We start from the raw sequence: 20817 nt of genomic DNA on the forward strand, positions 1-20817 counted from the left end.
GCTGCACAACGTTGTTAACGTGTTGTCATTTTGTGTGCTTCAACTATGGATAACAGCTCTCAGTGAGCCTGTTTCTTTCCGCTCTGTGCAGGCTACACATCCCACATGGAACATTTCAAAATAATAGGCGTTTTGCCTGCCTGATTTTGCTGACTTGTTCAGATTTTGTTAATTGTTCAGTTGTCCTTGCTTTTTATGCTTTTATTTTGAAAATTGACCGGATTCTCTCTGCTGTTCTGTGTCTGACTTTCTGCATGGTTCGTCTGCTCTGTGCTGCTTGTCGCGGCTTCCATCAAAAATAGACTGGAAGTGAATATTGAACTTAAAAATAAATAATAATCGCAAATTGAATCGTTATCGCTGGCAGAAAAATCGCAATTAGATTTTTTTACCCAAATCGTTCAGCCCTTGTACATATCAGCTGTTCCAAATAGTGTTCAGATTAGTCAAGTGATATTCAGTGTACTATTACTGTAATGATAACAACTTGTAGTGATGTTCTAATGAACAGGGGAAGTCACATGTTAAAGCTCTCATAACTGTCAGCTAAATTTATGCTATTCCTTAGCTAGCCTGTCTGTCTCAGACTGTATATGGACCTTAATTCTGGTGGGTTGGTAGATTTATTATGTCACAATATAACAGGTTATAGAGTGAAATTGAATTTGTAACTCCCTTCTGCTACATAGCAGACAATATACATTTATATAGAAGCAATTATAAAAAATGATAAACAGAAATAAACTATATTCAATGGAGCAGTACTTTGGAGTTTAAAAGTCTGATAGCTTGGGGGAAGAAGCTGCTCTGCAGTCTGGTGGTGTGGCAGCAGAAACTTCTACATCTCTTCCCAGAAGCCAGCAGGGTGAACAGGCAGTGGCTGGGTGCAGCGGCATAAGGTAGTAACAACGGGCCCTAGTGCAGGCTGTTATGATGGGCCCTTGGGCTACACCGCATGAAGCACACGCAAAGACACTGCGTTTGTGTCTAAAAGGGAACACTATATTGGCAAATGTATGTGCCTTATTTCCTCATTTTGCCAACTGATACGATTAGATGCAGTAAATACCTAATTTAAAGCTCCTTTAATTGACTTATTATTTCCATATTAACATTAAATTCAACAGTTCTCTTTGTGTGCGTCTCTCTCCAACACACACACACTGCTGCAGCAGCTGTGTTCTGTGCGGCTGGACGCAGCAGTCTAAAGTTAAGTACCATCATGTGATGGATTTTAGAGTTTTGTATTTGCAAAGTACATAAGTCAAAGAGAAAGTTATAAGGAGCATGGTCGGTGCTGTCATTGTCAATATCCTGAAACGTCACTACAATCAGCTGAGTGAAGGAGGAGTCCACAGTGCTGAAAAGACGCAGACTTTTTCAGGCAACTTCAGTGCAATATCCTCCCGAATCACGACAACCACATTCCTCTTCAACAAAGAGGCAAGACATTATAGGTGGTGAATAAGTAAGAAAAGTGGCCAACTTATAAAACAACACCATGTTCTGGAAACAGGCCAGGCGCGCACACAGTCACGCACATCTATTTGAATGGCATACAATGAGCCTGCATTGAGCGAGATCTTTGACAATGTCCTCAGTAATCCAAAACAATGTAATTTGGGAGCTTTGCGACCCTCTCCTCCAGTTCTTTTCTCTCGTGACTCTTTTTATAACTACTTTTATGTTTGAATAGCATCGACTTCCAGCTTGCACGTGGGTCTGCACCCATCTACCTAAACTCCATAATACAAACTTACGTTCCTTCTCGGCCGCTACGCTCCTCCAACGAACGCCGCCTGGCTCTGCCATCCCTTCACACAAAGCAATCCCAGTCCCGGCTATTCTCATCTGTGACACCACGATGGTGGAACGAGCTACCACACGCCATCAGAGCAGGGGCGTCCCTCTCTAACTTCAAGAAGCTCTTGAAAACTCATCTCTTCCGAGAACACTTCCTCTTATAACACCTCTAACTCCTAACCTCTAACATGCACTTCCTGTGCTCTTCTTCTATTCCCTACAATGATCTTGTATTGATTGCACTTTGTTTTGATTGCTAACTCTTTATTCCTTCCCTAGGTATCTACCCCATTGATGTGATATGTACTGTGAGCTCTTACTAGTATTTGTTGCTGCTCTTACTAGTATGTATTGTCAGTTGTAGATCTGTAGTTGATGCTCTGTTGATGCTTGTATGTTGTTCCTCAAATGTAAGTCGCTTTGGATAAAAGCATCTGCCAAATGAGTAAATGTAAATGTAATGTCTTTTAGTCTACTGGCCAGATTTTGCTAGTCCTGTCGTCTTGTCACATGATCAAATAGAAACAAAGATTGGGCAGTCATTTACATATTACCTAGCAATCATCACTGCATATGTAGCTATGTGACACGAATACCAAAGAAAATAAGGCTAAAATCATTCTGTTGAATCTGTGGAATCTATTTTTTTTTTATATTTTACCGTATACCTTATAGCAGGGGTGTCAAACTCATTTTCACCAAGGGCCACACAAGCATTACAGTTATCCTCAAAGGGCCAGTTGCAACTGTAAGACTGTTTAAATGCAACTACTCCTTAACATATTGTTAAATATATACATATTGTCTCTTTATTTGATGTATTCAAGTTAAGGACATTTATCAGATGTAAAAATATAGTCTTAATAAGAAAATTTCTCTCTCTGTTATTATAAGATAAATAAATTAATCTGATTTAAAAACCCTCATTACTCCATCAATCAAAGATCAAACATTTCAAGTAAATAACAAAGACAAATATCATCAAACATAATCTTTTACAGTAACTTCACTTTTTCACAGTCCAGAGGTGTAGAACCATGGTAAAAGGGGATGGCGATGGTGCAATGGATAAGACGCCTGCCTTTGGTGTGAGAGACCCGGGTTCCCCACTGTGACCCATCCACCATTGTGTCCCTGAGCAAGACACTTAACCCCTAGTTGCTCCAAAGGCGTGTGACCTCTGACATGTATAACAATTGTAAGTCACTTTGGATAAAAGCATCAGCTAAATGAGTAAATGTAGTGTAAAACAAATAATTGTGAGCTGCTAATAACGAGGGACAGATGTGGCATTTGATAAAACAAATAGTCCAGCTGCACACAGCCTTGCAGAGGGGATACATCCAACTAATGACAGATAGGTTGATTACCTGGAAAAATGTAGACGTATACGCTACTGTAGCCTAAGCATAGTTCACACTACACAATTTTTAGCCCAATTTGCTGCTCGGCGAGCTCGATCACCATCAGGCTGTGATCGGGAGTAAATCAGCGGTTGATCGGTGTGAGCTACTCAAAGACACATCAAAATGCCGACGTCTGCCAGATATCTAGCATGCCAAATATCTGGTGGAGTCGGCCGACTCAATATCCACATCCAGCCAATGAGAGCAGGCAGCTACTTTTCACCACAAAACACATTTTACTCTGCTCCAGCTCTGTAGCTCAGACGATCCCTGCTACTTGCGTGTCCTAATGTATTCTTTCACCCAGATTCTTTGTCTTTGTAATTGCTGTCTTTATAATAAACAACAGCTGTTTTGTCTGTAGGTTTGCGTCATTTCCCGTTTCACATTTCACCTGTGTTTTCTTAACAAAACGTCGTTTGGAGACCAGCGTCGGGTGACAAGAGTCGTTGTCAGCTTGTGTAGTGTGTGACCCCCTGTCACCAATCAGTCACGTAGTGTGAACGCCACAACGACTTCAAGAGTCCCGTCACATGACGGCAAGTTGTGTAGTGTGAACAGCACGGCCATCGGCCGACACTGACAGTCTTGTAGTCTGCACGAGCCTTAACGTTGATCCTTCATCACTGATACTGCCTCATGACACAAAAGCTATAGGCCTAGCCTACCATGTTTTCTCCTTGAAGCACAAACATGTATTCACTTTCCCACCATTCATGAAATTGCCTTCCTTCTGCATCAACTTTTCTTGTCTTGGACATTTAGGGATTGTTTGTATACATTACTCATCTCCACTTGTGGAAAACTACCGTAGTGGGTGTGGAAACATTGCAATCTAGTGGCGGGATGCCGTCACTTCTCAGGTCACAAAATTGATATGCATTTTATTTTAGGACAATCATGAATCTTTAAAGCTTTCGCAGGCCACATAAAATGACGAGGCGCGCCAGATTTGGCACATGTGCCTTATAGCATACTGATAATCTACTGACTGCAGTCAGAAGTTTTACACACAAGTCTGTGGCATCTGACACCACGGCAAAGGGGCACATGCACATATGAGGGTATATATATATAGCACTTGATCACCTTTCAAAATATGCTAAGGCGGGGCCGCTCCGAGCCGTGAAGGGCCCCCAGTACAGTCTGGGCCCCAGTGCGTCTGCACAGTCCATGCCAGTTAGTGATGTCAGGATGCTTTCTATTACTCCTCTGTAAAAGCTGACAAGAACTTAAGAAATACAGGCATTTTTGAGCTTTCTTCATCAGCGTGGAGATGTGAGATGACCATGTCAGGTTCTCTGTGATCCTGATTCCCAGGAACCTGAAACTGTTCACCTGCTCCACATCAGCACCACTGATGTAGACAGGAGTGTGTGTCTTTATCTCCTTTTTCCTGAAATCAACAATCAGTTCCTTAGTTTTCCTGACATTGAGCAGTAGGTTGTTCTCTGAGCACCACTCAGCAAGATTATCAATTTCCTCCCAATATTAAGTCTCATTGTTGTTTGAAATCGGGCCATTGATGGTGGTGTCACCCACAAACTTCACAACAGAGTTCTCTTCATGTCGGGGAATGCAGTCAGGAGCGGGCTGAGCACACAGTCCTGGGGGGCTCCCGTGTTGAGCACTAGAGTGGAGGAGGTGAGTCCGCCAAGCCGAACTGACTGGGGTCTGTTTGTGAGGAAGTCCAATATCCAGTTGCAGAGTGTTGTATTTAAACCCGGAGTTTGCTGATCAGTTTCATGGGGAGATTGTGTTGAATGCTGAGCTGAAATCCACAAACAGCATTCTGATGTAGGTGTTGTTTTTCTCAAGGTGTGTGAGGGCTGAGTGGAGGGCATTGGAGATGGCATCCTCTGTGGATCTGTTGGTTCTGAAAGCAAACTGGTGAGGGTCCAGGCTGGCTGGGATGTTGTTCTTTAAGTGCTGAAGAACCAGTTTCTCAAAGCACTTCATCATAGAGTACGGTCTAGACCTGCTCTTTTATGAAAAGCGCTGAGAGATAACTGTTGTTGTGATTTGGCGCTATATAAATAAAATTGAATTGAATTGAAATTGAATTCATCAGAATGGGGGTGAGAGCCACAGGGTGGTAGTCGTTCAGACTAGACACTGCAGAATTTTTAGGTCCAGTAACGATGGTGGCTGTTTTGAAGCAGGTTGGAACCCTCTCCTGAGACAGTGAGATGTTAAAAATGTCAGTAATAACATCCACTAGATGGGCTCAGGTTTTAGCTGATTTATTCATATTCACTCTCAGCAGGACTCTCCTCACATCTGCTGTGAATACTGACAGTGGCCGTTGTTGTGGAGGTGGTGTCCGCTTCGCCTCCTGTCTCCGCCTTCTCCCCTCTGTGTGTGTTTGTGCTTTGATTGCAGGAGTGCAGTCAGGTGTGCAGGCATTGGGACTCAAGCTACCTATAATCACCAATAATCTCTGCTTCATGTACCTGGTTCTGGCAGATTGGGGGTGGACAGAGCTTGACACCACATGAAGTACCAGAAGCTGCTGGCAGCCTGCAGTGCTGAGTGGATGCTACAGTAGCACAGCCGCACATGTGCTGACAAGGCAGAGAAAGATGGCTGTGGGGTCCATGGCATAGAATTACTGTGGAGTGTGTAATGTGAACTAAATATGTGTCCAAGTTCTCATGGTTGATCAACATATGGTCTTCAGCAGCAGTTTGTAGCAGGTGTCACAAAAAACACAAGAGTCTGCAGCTTTTCACTGCAGATAAGCAATCCTCATTTTTAGCTGTGCTGTGTTTTTAGAAGTGTGTTCATCAGGGAAAGAAGTTGTTTGCTGTAATAAAATCATGTTTATTCTACCATAGTTAAAATAATCTACGCCTTAATCCCAACTCAGTTTAATGTCATTATAAATTAAGACAGCTGGGGCAATGCTATGCATGCTATTTTGTCTCCCCTGTTCTCCTCCCGTATTGTCTACCTCTACTATCCTCTGGGCTACATACACTATTCCCTTTAATGTTCGTTAGTAGTAGTACTCTATCATTTATAGTAGATCTTTAAATCTTTTTTGTAGTTTTAAACATTTGATTCTTATTTATCAAAACTTGAATATATTTTGTTGTACTTTGTTCAGCATTCTGTTATGTTATCTTGGTGTAATCTTTGTTTGTTATGTCTTTCTGAAACGAAAGGGAAAAAAAGAATATCAGTATCTGCATATCAGATTTTAAAATCCTCAAATATCAAAATTGGTATCGGTCTTAAAAATCCCATATCAGTTGGGCTTTAAAGCTCAAATGCATTGCACTGCAATCCTTAAGAACCTGGAAGCTGAACTGCATTAAGAAAAGAGGCAAAGTGCTGCAACTGAAAGCTAAATTGTAATACTGTCAAATCTGGAAGTTGAAATGAGTTACCTGAAAAGGCTGAATGTTTAGTTACATTACACTGCACTGCTGAAAAACCTGGAAGTTGAAATGTAAAACTAGTTAAAACAAGTTGGAAGCTGACCTGCATTACCTAATGCTTAAAGCGGAAATACATTGCTGTAAAAACTTAGCCTAGCTGTAATATTGTCAATGCTGCATTAATGTTTATTGTAATATGTTGGTAAAATATAGGCCAACATAGTTTAAGATGTCAAATAGAGTCTTAGATTTGTACCAAGAAGAAGGTTCGGTTCAAAGGTTAAAAGTGAAACGCATTTGAGAAAAGTAAAAAACATACTTAAGCATATCTGTATTTCTGACTGCGTGGCAGCCTGTGTCAGAGGACTGAAAGTGAGCTTAAGCACTGAAAGCGGCTTTAAAATTAATCAGGCCCTGTGTAGGATTAAAGGCTAATGCAGTACCCCTCCCCCACCACCTCCTGGTGGCAGAAGCTCTGAAAACAACCCAGACACTGGGAGTCGGCCTGACCCAAATGAAATCAGAGGCAGGGAATTTTTGATGAAAAATACAAGTGAAGAAAAAAAAAACTACAACACAAGCAGGTGAGCCCTAACAGAGCATCTCTGTGGGGAGACGGCAGTATGGCGTTACAACGGTTACTAGAACTGAGGGATAAAGATGTTGGAGACAGGAGGCATCAGTGCCAGTGCATCACTGCAATCAATAAGGACTATGACTTGGCTGAATACATGATGGTTATTTTTTTACTAAGATATGTGTATCCATAATCAACATTTTAATAGTCAATGTCAATCATTTGCACTGCAAAAACTGAGCTCTCAAAAACAAGGTGAAATTAAAGCTGCAAGCAGCGTTGGGCGGCCCTCGCACTTGTAGCGCGTCCACGTGTGAGCCGGCCGAGTTGCATATTCTGGAGCTCTGCCGGTGCGGCTGTGAATTTCCTACACGGTTCCGACGCCGCATGAAGGTGCTATATGTCACTTCCTGTGTCCCCTATGTGGAGCTACATAGCACTTGCCGCTATGAATATAAATCGATATTGGTGTGTAGATGTCTGCGGGGTGGGAGAGTTATCAAGCACGTAAAGTTTGTTTCAGATGTGAGCATGTACACTGAACAATAATGTACCCAAACAATGAAATAAATTCCTTTTATATTTCCCTGCCTTGTTGTTTATGTGTACATACAGAGGAAGAATGTGAGAACAGCACACATTTCATCGTTACTGTGTGTTAGAGCATGGGAGAACAGTGGATACTTTTAATACAGCCCACACCCCTAATACTGTGTAACTATAACAAGTAGAGAACAGAAGAAAAAGATGTTCTTTCTTTACAACTGTCTGCATAGCTTATTCATATTATATAAATGAATGTAATGAATGAAAATAAATAGGCCTACTAGGCTCCTCTCTACTTTGATATTTAAGATTAGCTTGTTTGATCCACCTTCATACACATGTGACATTACTGTACAACTTGAGAAAGGTGAGTTGTTTTCTGCTCCAGCCTGCCTAAAAGAAAAGCGTTTTTGGGATTAAATGGACTTTATTAGCTGCTGCAGTGCAGGATGAACTCAGAACAGACCCATTTCTCACCTTATTATTCTAAACCATGCAACGAAGAAGAAGAAATGCATAATAAATCCTGGGACAAAATCTGTCCACAAATACTGTACAGCATGTAGTCTAATGAACAAGACTTGTGTTATAGCTGACTTGGGCAGTGAAATGTTTATTTTTTTTAATTCATGTGGTCATAGTTGTCCACAACTCAAATCAGAATATAAGAAGAAATGTTTTATACCACCTCAAGAAGGCTTCCTATCAGAAAGGTAGGAAGGTATTTCAAATGTACAACTGCAGTACTTAAATCTAAGTAAAGTAATTTCCCTGACATTTTTGTGTTACTTTACTTTTAATAGACGCATGTAACAGGTTTTATACTTCCTGTGAGTATAATCCAATCAATCTTATTTTCATACTGTATATCCGTTGTGTAATTTGATAAATTGTGTTGTATGTCGTGCTCGCATCTCAGAGAAGACTCTGCAACATGCGTCTTTGTAAAGAGAGAAACGGACAGAAAAAGTCTCTAACTCTGCCTGTCAGCTCGCTCTGCTCCGTTAAAACTGAATTTACCATACAGAATTGAAAACGAGTGCACTCCAGATTTAGCTGCAGCCAGCTGACCGTGTGCTTCTCTCTATACTGCAGTTCTGTGTCCATTCATGCAGCAAACTGAAAGCACTGTCTGTCGGAACGTCTACGTGAAAAGAGAAGGAAGACATTGCTGGTAGTATTGTCTTCAGAGTTGTTAAACACCTCAGCGCACTGAAGGAAGCCATCTGACTGTGTGAGGGGCAAGATCATTGATGTCTGCAGGCAGAGTAGGAGCTCTCCTGTCTGACTGGTCCACCAATAGCAGAGAAGATGACCCCTTGAGACACAGCCCCTCCTCATTTGCATAATGAGGCAGAAATGCATACAAAACTTAAAAAAAAAAAAAGGCAGAAATAAATACCATGGCTGAAAATAAATAAGGTAAATAAATACAAAGGAAGAATAAAACAGACAAAACTATTAAAACACACATAAATAAATACATTGAAAAAATTAGTAATAAATAAAGTTGAAGATTATAACGGAGAATAAATAAATAAGGTAATTATAACAAAGGTGAATAAGTAAAGGCACTAATTAAAATATATACATTTGTCTCCTTGTATAATTTAATTACTACCTACATTTATTTATTTACTTTATTTTTTGTGTATTTGATTGGATGCTTATTTATTTATTGAGCACTTATTTATTTCTGTATTTATTTCTGACTGTGTCAGGATCGGTCCTCCATAGCGGGGTGGGGAGAGTTATCAAGCACGTAAAGTTTGGTTCAGATGTGAGCATGTACACGTAAGTTACAACAACTTCCTGTGTCATGGCGAAGAGTTGATCTTTGACGCCGCGCCACGGACACACCCATTGACGAAAACTCGCAAATAGCACAACTTTTCATCTTCAATGCCTTTAGAAGGCACAGCAAAAATTTGAAGTCGGTCGGACTAAATCCCTAGGAGGAGTTCGTTAAAGTACGAAGTGTGTAAATCATCCAAAATTTGACGTAAAATTCAAAATGGCCGACTTCCTGTTGGTTTTAGGGCATCGCTCCAAGAGGCTTTTTTGTGCGTCTGGACAAGATACACGTACCACAGAAAATTCGTGCACGTAGGTAAAACGTGCGGCGGGGGCTGCTTCGTTAAAAGTCACTTCCTGTTGCCAGCAGATGGCGCTATGACTGTCTGTGAATGTCAGCATGTACATGTGTTCAGGGCGGGACTCTCATCCTACATGTACAGTTTGGTCCAGATGTGAGCATGTACACTGAAGTTACGACAACTTCCGTGTCATGGCGAAGAGCTGATCTTTGACGCCACGCCACGGACACGCCCATTGACGAAAACTTGCAAATAGCACAACTTTTCATCTTCAATGCCTTTAGAAGGCACAGCAAAAATTTGAGGTCGGTCGGACTAAATCCCTAGGAGGAGTTCGTTAAAGTACGAAGTGTGTAAATCATCCAAAATTTAACGTAAAATTCAAAATGGCCGACTTCCTGTTGATTTTAGGGCATCGCTCCAAGAGGCTTTTTTGTGCGTCTGGACAAGATACACGTACCACAGAAAATTCGTGCACGTAGGTGAAACGTGCGGCGGGGGCTGCTTCGTTAAAAGTCACTTCCTGTTGCCAGCAGGTGGCGCTATGACTGTGGGTGAATGTCGGCATGTACATGTGTTCAGGGCGGGACTCTCATCCTACATGTACAGTTTGGTCCAGATGTGAGCATGTACACTGAAGTTACGACAACTTCCGTGTCATGGCGAAGAGCTGATCTTTGACGCCACGCCACGGACACGCCCATTGACGAAAACTTGCAAATAGCACAACTTTTCATCTTCAATGCCTTTAGAAGGCACAGCAAAAATTTGAGGTCGGTCGGACTAAATCCCTAGGAGGAGTTCGTTAAAGTACGAAGTGTGTAAATCATCCAAAATTTGACGTAAAATTCAAAATGGCCGACTTCCTGTTGGGTTTAGGCTATGGCTCCAAGAGACTTTTTTGTGCGTCTGGACAAGATACACGTACCACAGAAAATTCGTGCACGTAGGTGAAACGTGTGGCGGGGGCTGCTTCGTTAAAGGTCACTTTCTGTTGCCAGCAGGTGGCGCTATGACTGTGGGTGAATGTCGGCATGTACATGTGTTCAGGGCGGGACTCTCATCCTACATGTACAGTTTGGTCCAGATGTGAGCATGTACACTGAAGTTACAACAACTTCCTGTTTCATTGCGAATCATCGACGCCACGGACACGCCCATTGACGAAAACTCGCAAATAGCACAACTTTTCATCGTCAATGCCTTTAGAAGGCACAGCAGAAATTTGACGTCGATCCGACTAAATCCCTAGGAGGAGTTCGTTAAAGTACGAAGTGTGTAAATCATCCAAAAATGGCCGTAAAATTCAAAATGGCCGACTTCCTGTTGACTTTAGGCTATGGGTTCTTGAGGCTTTTTTGTGCGTCTTGATACGATACATGTCCCCAGAAAATTTCGTACATGTAGGTTGAACGTGAACGAGGGGCTAATCATTTCCAATTTTCTAGGTGGCGCTAGCGAGTCATTTTGCCACGCCCATGTGCGAAACTTGTAGAATACGAAATTCTTCACCGGTTCTGACATGTTTGCAAATTTTGGTGAGTTTTCGAGTATGTTTAGGCCATGTCATTTGGGCCTACTTTGCAGAAAAAAAAAAAAAAAAAAAATATATATATATAATCCGAGCAAATTCAATAGGGACCTCGCACGGTCGTGCTCGGGCCCTAAATATATATAATCCGAGCAAATTCAATAGGGACCTCGCACGGTTGTGCTCGGGCCCTAAAAAAGAATCCGAGCAAATTCAATAGGGACCTCGCACGGTCGTGCTCGGGCCCTAATAAGCAAAATTATCTGTCAACAGACCAAGAATATTTCACTTGCTACTTAAGGCCAAAAAAACTTTAAATTCTCTAACATAAAAGCCGCCTAGTAAGAAGAAATATTTTGTCAGACAAAATACAAGTATATTTTGCCTTCACTTAAGATAATTAATCTTACTAAGATTTTAGTTTTGCAGTGCATGCTTTCCATCTTGCATTAGTCCAGAGTTGGAACTTCACTGTCTTAAAATGAGGAGTGCCATCACATCCGTGTATTATCTGGAATGGTCCGCACAGAGGTTTCTGTTGGAATGTACAAGTTTCATATCGTGCTTGGGCATATATAAACGCATGTTCACATGCAACGTGGTTCTCTTTTCCGAGCTGCAGTTTATAAACAACATGGCCCGTTTGCATTCATCAAACAGAATAAATAGTTGTATTTCAGTCTTTGTTCAGGCACAAAGTCTGGCAAGCAAGCAAGACACAGACAGACCAACAGATGTGCATCTGTGAAAGCTACATGCTTCTCACTGCCCTATGCATCGCCAAGAAAACTATCCTCATGAACTGGAAGGCCAAGAAGAATTTAAGTATGAATTAAGTATGAGAATTTCCTATGAACCACATTAGCATGGAGAGATTGTCTGCTGAGGTTGGGGCTGTGCTGAGCTGCCTCGGGGATGGGTGAGGGCCTGTGGTTCGGGGCGTGTCTGCACGCTGGGGGCACTGGGCCCCCCTGGACCTACGCTAGGGCTTAGGGGGGTTGTCACTGGCTCTGGTGAGTTGGCGGTGCTGGTATCCTAGTTGGGTGGGGGACAGGGTTGAATGCTGGGGCCAGTCAGAAACCTGGCCGTAGTGGGGAAGACCAATCTAGCCTCCCTATGACCTCCTCCACCTCCCCCCTTCGGTTATGTCTCACTACATACACCTTTAGGACTCTGGAGGGCCGGCAGTGCCCGTGTCACTACTAGGGCTGAAATGATCCATCGATTAAAACGATTAATAAAATGCATCGAGGCAAATTCTCTGCATCAGTGCTTCGTTTAATCCATGTAACTATAGTACAGCACACTGTTTCGCACGGACATTTATTACTGTCGCACATCACGCTTATGCTGTGAACACAATGTGATTATGATGGTGCTGTTTGCAAAGTGGATGAAGAGAGAGAAAATAGCGAGGAACAAAGAAGAAAGTGTCCAAAGTAGGGGATTATTTCAAGCTAAAGAAAAACAACAACTCTGTAATGTTACAGTCTGTCCACCGTAAAAACGAAACTTATGCCGCCTCTGCAACAGCACAACGGCAGCTGATCAGAAAGCATCCGGTGTTCTGCCAGCGGACCACAGACGAGGTAACAGTAACATTTAACTGAAATCATGATTGATTGTTGAGTTGAAGGCTAGCCAAAGTAAGCCGCAGACCTCAGCTGAAAATGTGCGCATGTGCGTTTGTTGTTCTCATTTTTGGGCCGTGAGTTGTAACCTCACAGTCAGGAGTTAACTGGGTGTCGGGGAGCTGCACCTTTTAACTCACCCCCAGCTCTCTCTGTAGCTCAGACAATCCCTGCTACCTGCGTGTGCTAATCCATCCTTTCAACCAAATACTTTGTCTTTATAATTGCTCTCTTTATAATAACAACCAACAGCTGTTTCGTGTTCAGGATCGCTCATTTCTGCTCTCCCCTGGTGGGGTCTCGGGCTTTTCCCTGGGCCTGGGATCCATTGTCTCCTCTGCTCGCCAGGGTACTCTTCAACAGGGATGGGGCTCCCGCTGCTTCACCCTGCTGGTTCTCTCACAATGGGGGCATACGGTTGTCCCGGCAGCACATGGCTGGTGTTGTCGGGGTGGGTTTTGTTGTTCCTTGGGGGTGGCTGCCTTAGGGGGCTGGGGGCTGTCGGCCCTGGTTCTCTCGCGTTCTCGCTCCCTGACAGCGGGGGCCCTGCACGATTCTCTGCTCTCTGTGAGGTTTCAGGTCCTTTGTAATTTCTGGGGTTCATGCCTGCATGTTGATGGGGTCGGTGCAGCACTGTTGTGGCATCCCACTCTCACTAAGCACTACATTCTGTGACAGGCTTATGCGCACATGCGCACGCACACTTAGCTGACACTTTTATCCAAAGAGACTTACAATTGCTATACATATCAGAGGTCTAGGGGTTAAGTGTCTTGCTCAGATTGAACCCGGGTCTCTCACACCAAAGGCATGCGTCTTATCCATTGCGCCATCACCACCCACACACAAACAAATTTAGATTGTCCATGGTTGTCACATGTAGAACAATTCTTTATGCTTTTCATTAAGTTATTTATTTAAAATGTATTATTCTTCTAGTTGTCATGGCTGTGCTATTTATTTATTTTGCTTTTCATTCTCCTTCATTTGCTTTCTTATGTCAGCTGTTTATTTTTGTTGTTCGGCTTGTTGTCTCTTTTTTGTTTGTTTCCTTTTCTCCGCCCACAGCCCCTCTCCCTGTTCTCTTGCAGGTTTTGTTGCTTTCTGCAATTGGTGTTTTCCTCTGCTGTTTTCCATCAGGAGGCTGCAGTCCATCAGGACCAAAACTTCTCGCCACAAAAACAGCTTCTTCCGATCTGCAGCTAGCCAGGGACCCCCACTGACACTCCCCCCTTGCAAATACATATTTCTCTGCACATGTAAACACTATTTCATTTCATATCAAGCACAAATCTAGCATATGGCACACATTTGTTGTTAATTGTTAATCTTTGTTGTTGTATATTTTTATATTGTCAATTTATATATTTCATTGGAATACATCTGCACTACACAAACCCAGAATAATGCACATGTTCTACAAATAGTTGTTATAGTATTTCTACATTTATTTATGTCAATTGTATGTTTGTCTATGTGTAGCACCTTATCACCAAAACAAATTCCTCGTATTTGTTAAACACTACTTGGCAATAAAGCTCCTTCTGATTCTGATTCTATAGCTTTATTGTGGAAAAATAAATCCCTACACACAAAGCAATCTCAATCCCGGTTGTTCTTATCTGTGGCACCCCGATGGTGGAACGTGCTACCACACGCCATCAAAGCAGGGGCGTCCCTCTCTAACTTCAAGAAGCTCTTGAAAACTCATCTCTTCCGAGAACACTTCCTCTTATAACACCTCTAACTCCTAACCTCTAACATGCACTTCCTGTGCTCTTCTTCTATCCCCTTACAATTCTCTTGTATTGATTGCTTCTTTCCCTAGGTATTTACCCCATTGATGTGATATATGCTATTAGCTCTTACTATTATTTATTGCTGCCCTTACTAGTATGTATTGTCAGAAGTGGATCTCTTGTTGTATTGATGCTCTGTTGATGCTTGTATGTTGTTCCTCAACTCGTCTGCCAAATGAGTAAATGTAACATAATGTAAATGTATATGAATTTCTTTGCCCATATGAGCTGCTGACCAAATATCAGCTCCAGGAATGCCAAGGCATCACCCCAATCCCCACTGTTTCGCACCAAAACAGGAAAAATGGCCACTTGATTCTGGTTCCAGAAGCATTTATACAAAGTCCTCTGCATTTCAGGCATATCCCCAGAACAGGTCCTCTGCTGCTGGTCATCACAGGCATCGCTCCAACATGCGCAACAATTTTAATGATCTCTGGACCTCATCAACTTCCACCTGTCCGCTGCTCATGCCAAGCAACCCCTTGCCGTAATGTAAATAGTCAAGCTAATTGTGTGCAAGCAGTGTGCATTAAAGTAGTATTGATTTAGCCTGATGAAGAAAAGAAATAAAGAAAAGCAAAGACCAAATGATCCACATGAAAAAAGAAGTCTTTCTAAGTGAAGAAGAGAATACACCTGTATTTAATAAGTAATTAATAAGGAAGTATATCAATATATTTTTGATGTGTAGGTAATTTTCATCCTCTATTTTCTTGGAGGTTTTATTAGGCCCAAACAGTGACTGCTGTGAGGTCCCTATTGTGTTTGTTGGAATTATTATTATTTCTATTCTTTCCCATTGGATGGCGCCCCCTAACAATTTTTAAAACCAAAGCCCCCTCCTTTCTCTTCAGCCTACATTCACCAAATTTTGCAGGTATATGTATCGTGTCCAGACTTAAAAATCTTGGACCAATAACCTAAACCCAACAGGAAGTCAGCCATATTTGACTGAATGTGCAACGGTTTTCCATTTACACCCTCCGTATCTTAACAAACTTCTCCTAGGGATATGATCAGATCGACTTCAAATGTGGGCTGTGCCATCCTAACACCCTTGCGATGTTAAATTGGAAAGCTTTTTTTGATTGATCAAGTGGTGTGTCAATGACATGGCGTTCAATTTTGATGATTCGCCATGAAATAGAAAGTACTGTGTATATGGGCTGGACATGGTCATATCTGCCCCAAACTTCACGTTTGTTAAGAGTCCTGCCCTGAAGACATCTACATGCCAATATCCAGTCGTGGCAATAGCGCCACCTACTGGCAACAGGAAGTGACATGTTTTATTTGTTGCGATACTCCTCCTAACAGGATAATCCAATTTGGTTCAAAACTGTCTCAAAAAAGACCTAGTTGATGTAAGGTTGTAAAGCTTGTGAGCTGTCGTCAAACGGTGTTGCCATGGAAATGCATTATTCGCCATGAAATATTAAGCTGAATTTTGAGAGGCTTATGATGCTTGAAATATCAAAACTTTACACACACACACACACACACACACACACACACCAGAATGGGTGTGTTGTGTTGTCTAATACTGTTCAAGGGCATGTGAATGATAAAACGGCTCTATAGCGCCACCTACAGGATTTCAAAGGAGCAGCCCCAGCTGTCTTTTACACCCTTCCAAATTTTGTAGGCATGTGTATAATACCCGGACTTAAAGAAAAGTCTCTTGGAGCCATATAGGGCTGTCGCGATGAAGTAATTTCCACCGCGGCAATATGTTAGGACTCAACAGCGTGGTATGCAGTATTATCGCATCTTTCATCAATGAAGTAATTTGGTGCCATATATCATAGTAAAGAGTCTCTGTCACCTCACTGCACAGCAAGCCGCTAACAGCAGCTTTATGGTTGGAGCAAGCTAGCTGCTGGGTACTAGTCAACAACATTGCCAAGCAAACTCCTTTTTGTAGTTTGACCGTGTCTTTTTCACACGTAGCTATATCATTACCTTCAGGGCACAAGCCCATTTCCATACGCAGCAACACACACGCACGCCACGGTGCGGAGCCGAATAGCTGACCGCAACTAACCCCTGCGCTGTGGTAACATTAGAACTAAATTTCAACAGAAAGCAACATGAAAAACAGCTGCAGGCATCCGACACACTGCGCTCGTTAGTTAGTGAGCTTCAAATGAGGCTTACCGTTCAGTTTGTCTCAACTGTCCCTCCGGATTACAACTTTAGTCGAACATACTTTAACGAACTCCTCCTAGAGCTTTAACCCGATCGACTTCAAATGTGGGCAGCGTGACCTTAACGGCCTTGCGATGTTAAATTGCGAAACTTTTTTATTTTTTAAATCGACCAAACAGTGTGTCCATGTCGTGGCGTTCAATGTTGATGATTCGCCATGAAAGGGAAGTAGCATGTAAATGGACTAGACATGATCAGATCTGTCCCAAAATCACATGTCAACCCCTAACTGACTTACATGTCAATATCCAGTCATAGTGACAGCGCCAACTACTGGTCTCAGGAAAGAACATGTTTCAAACTTTCTGTTTTGCCTCATTCATGTTTGTACCCCACATAGCACCTTAGGGACGAAAATGTCCATAGCATAGCAGGTTGACCACATCCATCTCAAAGTTCTGCAGGAAAGCCATAATGCTTTATATTGCGAAACTTCTGAGTTCTTGTCAAATGCCGTTGCCCTGGTGAGTAATTACTCGCCATGAAGAGAGCTGTACCTTTAAACCCACTAATAGTCAGCCACTTTGAATTAAAGTAGTAACTGACAGATCAGCCACACATTGTCAGATATTTTCCACACATCACCTTTTTGATATTTGCAGTATTAACTTCCCGTCCCGCCCTGTAGACATCTACATGCCAATGTTCCATTACAATGATAGTGCCACCTACTATTCAACGGTTGTGCTTAACTCCCTTCAAAATGACAGAACGCACAATGGATACACGAGGTCATACCATGCAACTGCTACATGGGTGCGGCACACCCCAACGTACGGGAGGTGTTCAGGCCTGCTCATCGCTGCTTGCAGCTTTAATTGTTGTATTGTTTGTGTTCTTAATCTATTATTTTGAACTGCTGCTGTGTGACTATATTACTTAGCAAGAGGATGCTGAATTTTGAATGAATTTTAATTATATGTGCTGACAGTAATAAGGGGCTTTCCCTAATTTTGTGGAACATAAAGGGATTAGGTAATCCACGTCAAAAGATGTTTGTCTTTCCTTAAATCTAAACAGGGCATTTCTGCAAGAAACACACCTACCACCTCTTGGTTGGTTTTTGTGTCAAATGGCACAAAGAGAAGCAGAGGAGTAGCTATTCTTGAGAAGGGAGTAGTAGAGAGATGATTCAGGTAGACTTCTATTGATTTTAGTGGAAATACAACAAGTTCTCCAACCTAAACACCACCATAGGTTGTTTATCCATGCTTCCCAAAACAACACATATGACAACAACACATACAGTATGAGCGTTAGCTCCCTTTCGCAAGTCATGTGACCTACATCACATTAAACATGTGGTTAATGTTGTGAAACTGTCACAGTTTTGTTAGGTTTAGGAAACAAACTATTCGGTTAGGTTTAGGAAAACATCGTGGTTTGGGTTCAAGTATGTATATTACGTAAGTCACGTGATGGTAGTCAGTAACACTAGTTAACTTAAAACTCAACCTTTACTGGGTTTCACATGGGACTCAAATGCTGTGCCGAGTGAAAGTCTGGGGTCTGACCCATCCGATCACCCCTTCCACATGGACTTTCAAATACATAACCACCTCCTCCTTTGCTACCATTGTACGGCCACGTTGCTGCCACAACATAAATAAATATGGGTCGTAATAACATGCTGCGCAAACAACATTTATTAGCGTTTTTCTGGTGAGGACAGTCTTGGAAATAGAGTGGTCACATTGGTTTTGGCTTATGTTTATGCAACTACTACACATGACCCACATTTTCTGGGACAAATGGAGAAGAATTGGGGAGATGGGGGTTTGTTTGTTCAATTATTTTCATTTATTATTATTATTATTATTATCATCATTATTCTACACTAGTGCAGTACTTGTTCAAAATGTGCGTTTCCCATTGGTTTCACCAACAGCATTAATAACACTTGAACAACACGACAATGGCGGAGATACTTCCTTAGAACTTCATATCACTCTTACAACTCCGTTTCAACACATTCGTTTGTAACATATTAATAAACCTGCGGATGTCGATAAACTGCAACAGTTCACTACCACATCGGAGCATATAAGCCCTGCCCCCGTGAGCTTACCCCACCCTCGCTGTTGCAGAGCGGAGCAGCTTGCACTGTACTGTACTTTTATTGAAAGTTTATTCATTCTAAATGTGTTGCATGTCCAAATTGCACCAAACGCGACACTGCGCTCCCTTGGGTCCACAGCAACACACCAAATGTGAGGTCAGTTGGATGATCGACATAATTGAAATACAAACACACACACACACACACTCCTGCCTTTATTAGAGAGATGATATCTACATTTCAGAGCCAAAGTTGCTGGTTCAGAGTTAATCAGGAGCAACTCATGAAGAAAGTCATCAGTATGTTGATGCACAGATATTTATAAAGTAGCCCAATCCTTACCCAATCATTCATTAATATAGTATCTCCCAGTCAGTTCTCTAGTAAATAATCATTATTTACTAGAGAACTGACTGCTAGAAGTACTTCACTAACTACTTATTAAAAATGTGTGTGTACCTGTATATGACATCCACCTCCCACACGTACATAATGGTAATAATAGTTTACTCCTGCATCCTTTGCACTCAGCTCATTGCACCATCGTCTAAATCTGTCACATACATACACACACACACACACACACACACACATATGTGTGTATGTGTGTGCGCGCGCTCTATAGTGTAGCCTGTGGCAATACATTTCAGGGCTAGGCCCGGATCTCCACTGAGCTGTAAGCGCCCCTGCTACTTATACACAATCAACAGTCTCCATGATAATGACACGACTAACGACTGATCCCATTGTATCAGTGTTAAGATTGATTCCAGCTGCTAGAAACATTATGACAGCACCATGGTGATTATGATAATTACACCAAATCATTTGCAAAAACAGCTACAAATTATCGTTTCAATCTGTTTTTTCTGTACCGAAATATTAAAAGTAGGCTATAGCTGTTTACAAAGAACCGAGCATCACCTCTGCTCCCTTACATATCATTACAGCATCGCTTTATTATCTGGCATTCTGTTCTAAAATATAATGTTCAATTAAACCCATTAATCCATCAATTCCTGCTTTTCCCGCGGTGTTTGTTTCGGGATAAAACCAGAGCGTTTGACAGTGTGGACAATAAAAGGGGCGGCAGGTTTACCTGTCTGCAAATGGCGCTGAATGTGAAAACATGTCAACAAATTGTCTTTTAGCAGCTCACAGTGTGTCCAGCATCACTCACCCGCTCTGTTCAGACACCAAGTTGAAGAAATGACCGCTCACTATTCCTTACAGCATCACATCAACAAAGTGCTAATGAATGGCATTATCAGGCGGCTTTAACAATGTGTTTAGATACCAGGAGCAGAGGTTCCGTGGGCGTCTGTGCCCTCAGTGCTGTCTGACAGACAGCTAGAAGATGAGCAATATGTATGATCCCTCCTCAGCTGTAGGCTACTCAGCTGCTGAAGCTACACAGTGTTTGTACACGGTTTTCCTTAGCAGATGGAGGAAGACAATGTGCGGGTGAAAGCACCAGAATAAGCTAGTAAGTGAACCTTAAGGTCAGATATTTTTTATTATTAGCCTGTTTATTTTTGTCGAACTACTTTAAATTAAATTTTATTCATATAACACCAATAGACAGTAGTTTTTGTGATATTACTAACAAAGACCCAACAATTCCCACCATGAGTAAGCACTTGGCCACAGTGACAAGGAAAAACTAGGAAAGGAGGTAGACCTCAAGCAGAACTGTGAATCTGCCATTTGCCTCAAAGAGCTGGGTTGAGGGGGACACACAGTAGCACAATGCAATAAAAAAATAATAGTGATAA

At 42.0% G+C, this 20817-nt stretch overlaps 1 protein-coding gene across 7 annotated transcripts in view; it reads right to left on the minus strand.

Moving 5' to 3' along the window:
- Positions 1-20361, minus strand: part of epb41a (erythrocyte membrane protein band 4.1a) — a 150661-nt gene extending 130300 nt beyond the window's left edge. For all 7 annotated transcript variants that reach the window (XM_038725061.1, XM_038725066.1, XM_038725065.1 and 4 more), the window contains exon 1: positions 20223-20361. The gene's annotated coding sequence lies outside the window, so the exon portion shown is untranslated. The remainder of the gene's footprint in view (positions 1-20222) is intronic.
- Between the last annotated feature and the right edge of the window lie 456 nt (positions 20362-20817).

This window comes from Micropterus salmoides, unplaced genomic scaffold (assembly GCF_014851395.1).
Source record: "Micropterus salmoides isolate LMB-PRFRI ecotype aquatic unplaced genomic scaffold, ASM1485139v1 Ms_hic_scaffold_17, whole genome shotgun sequence".
Taxonomy (NCBI): domain Eukaryota; kingdom Metazoa; phylum Chordata; class Actinopteri; order Centrarchiformes; family Centrarchidae; genus Micropterus; species Micropterus salmoides.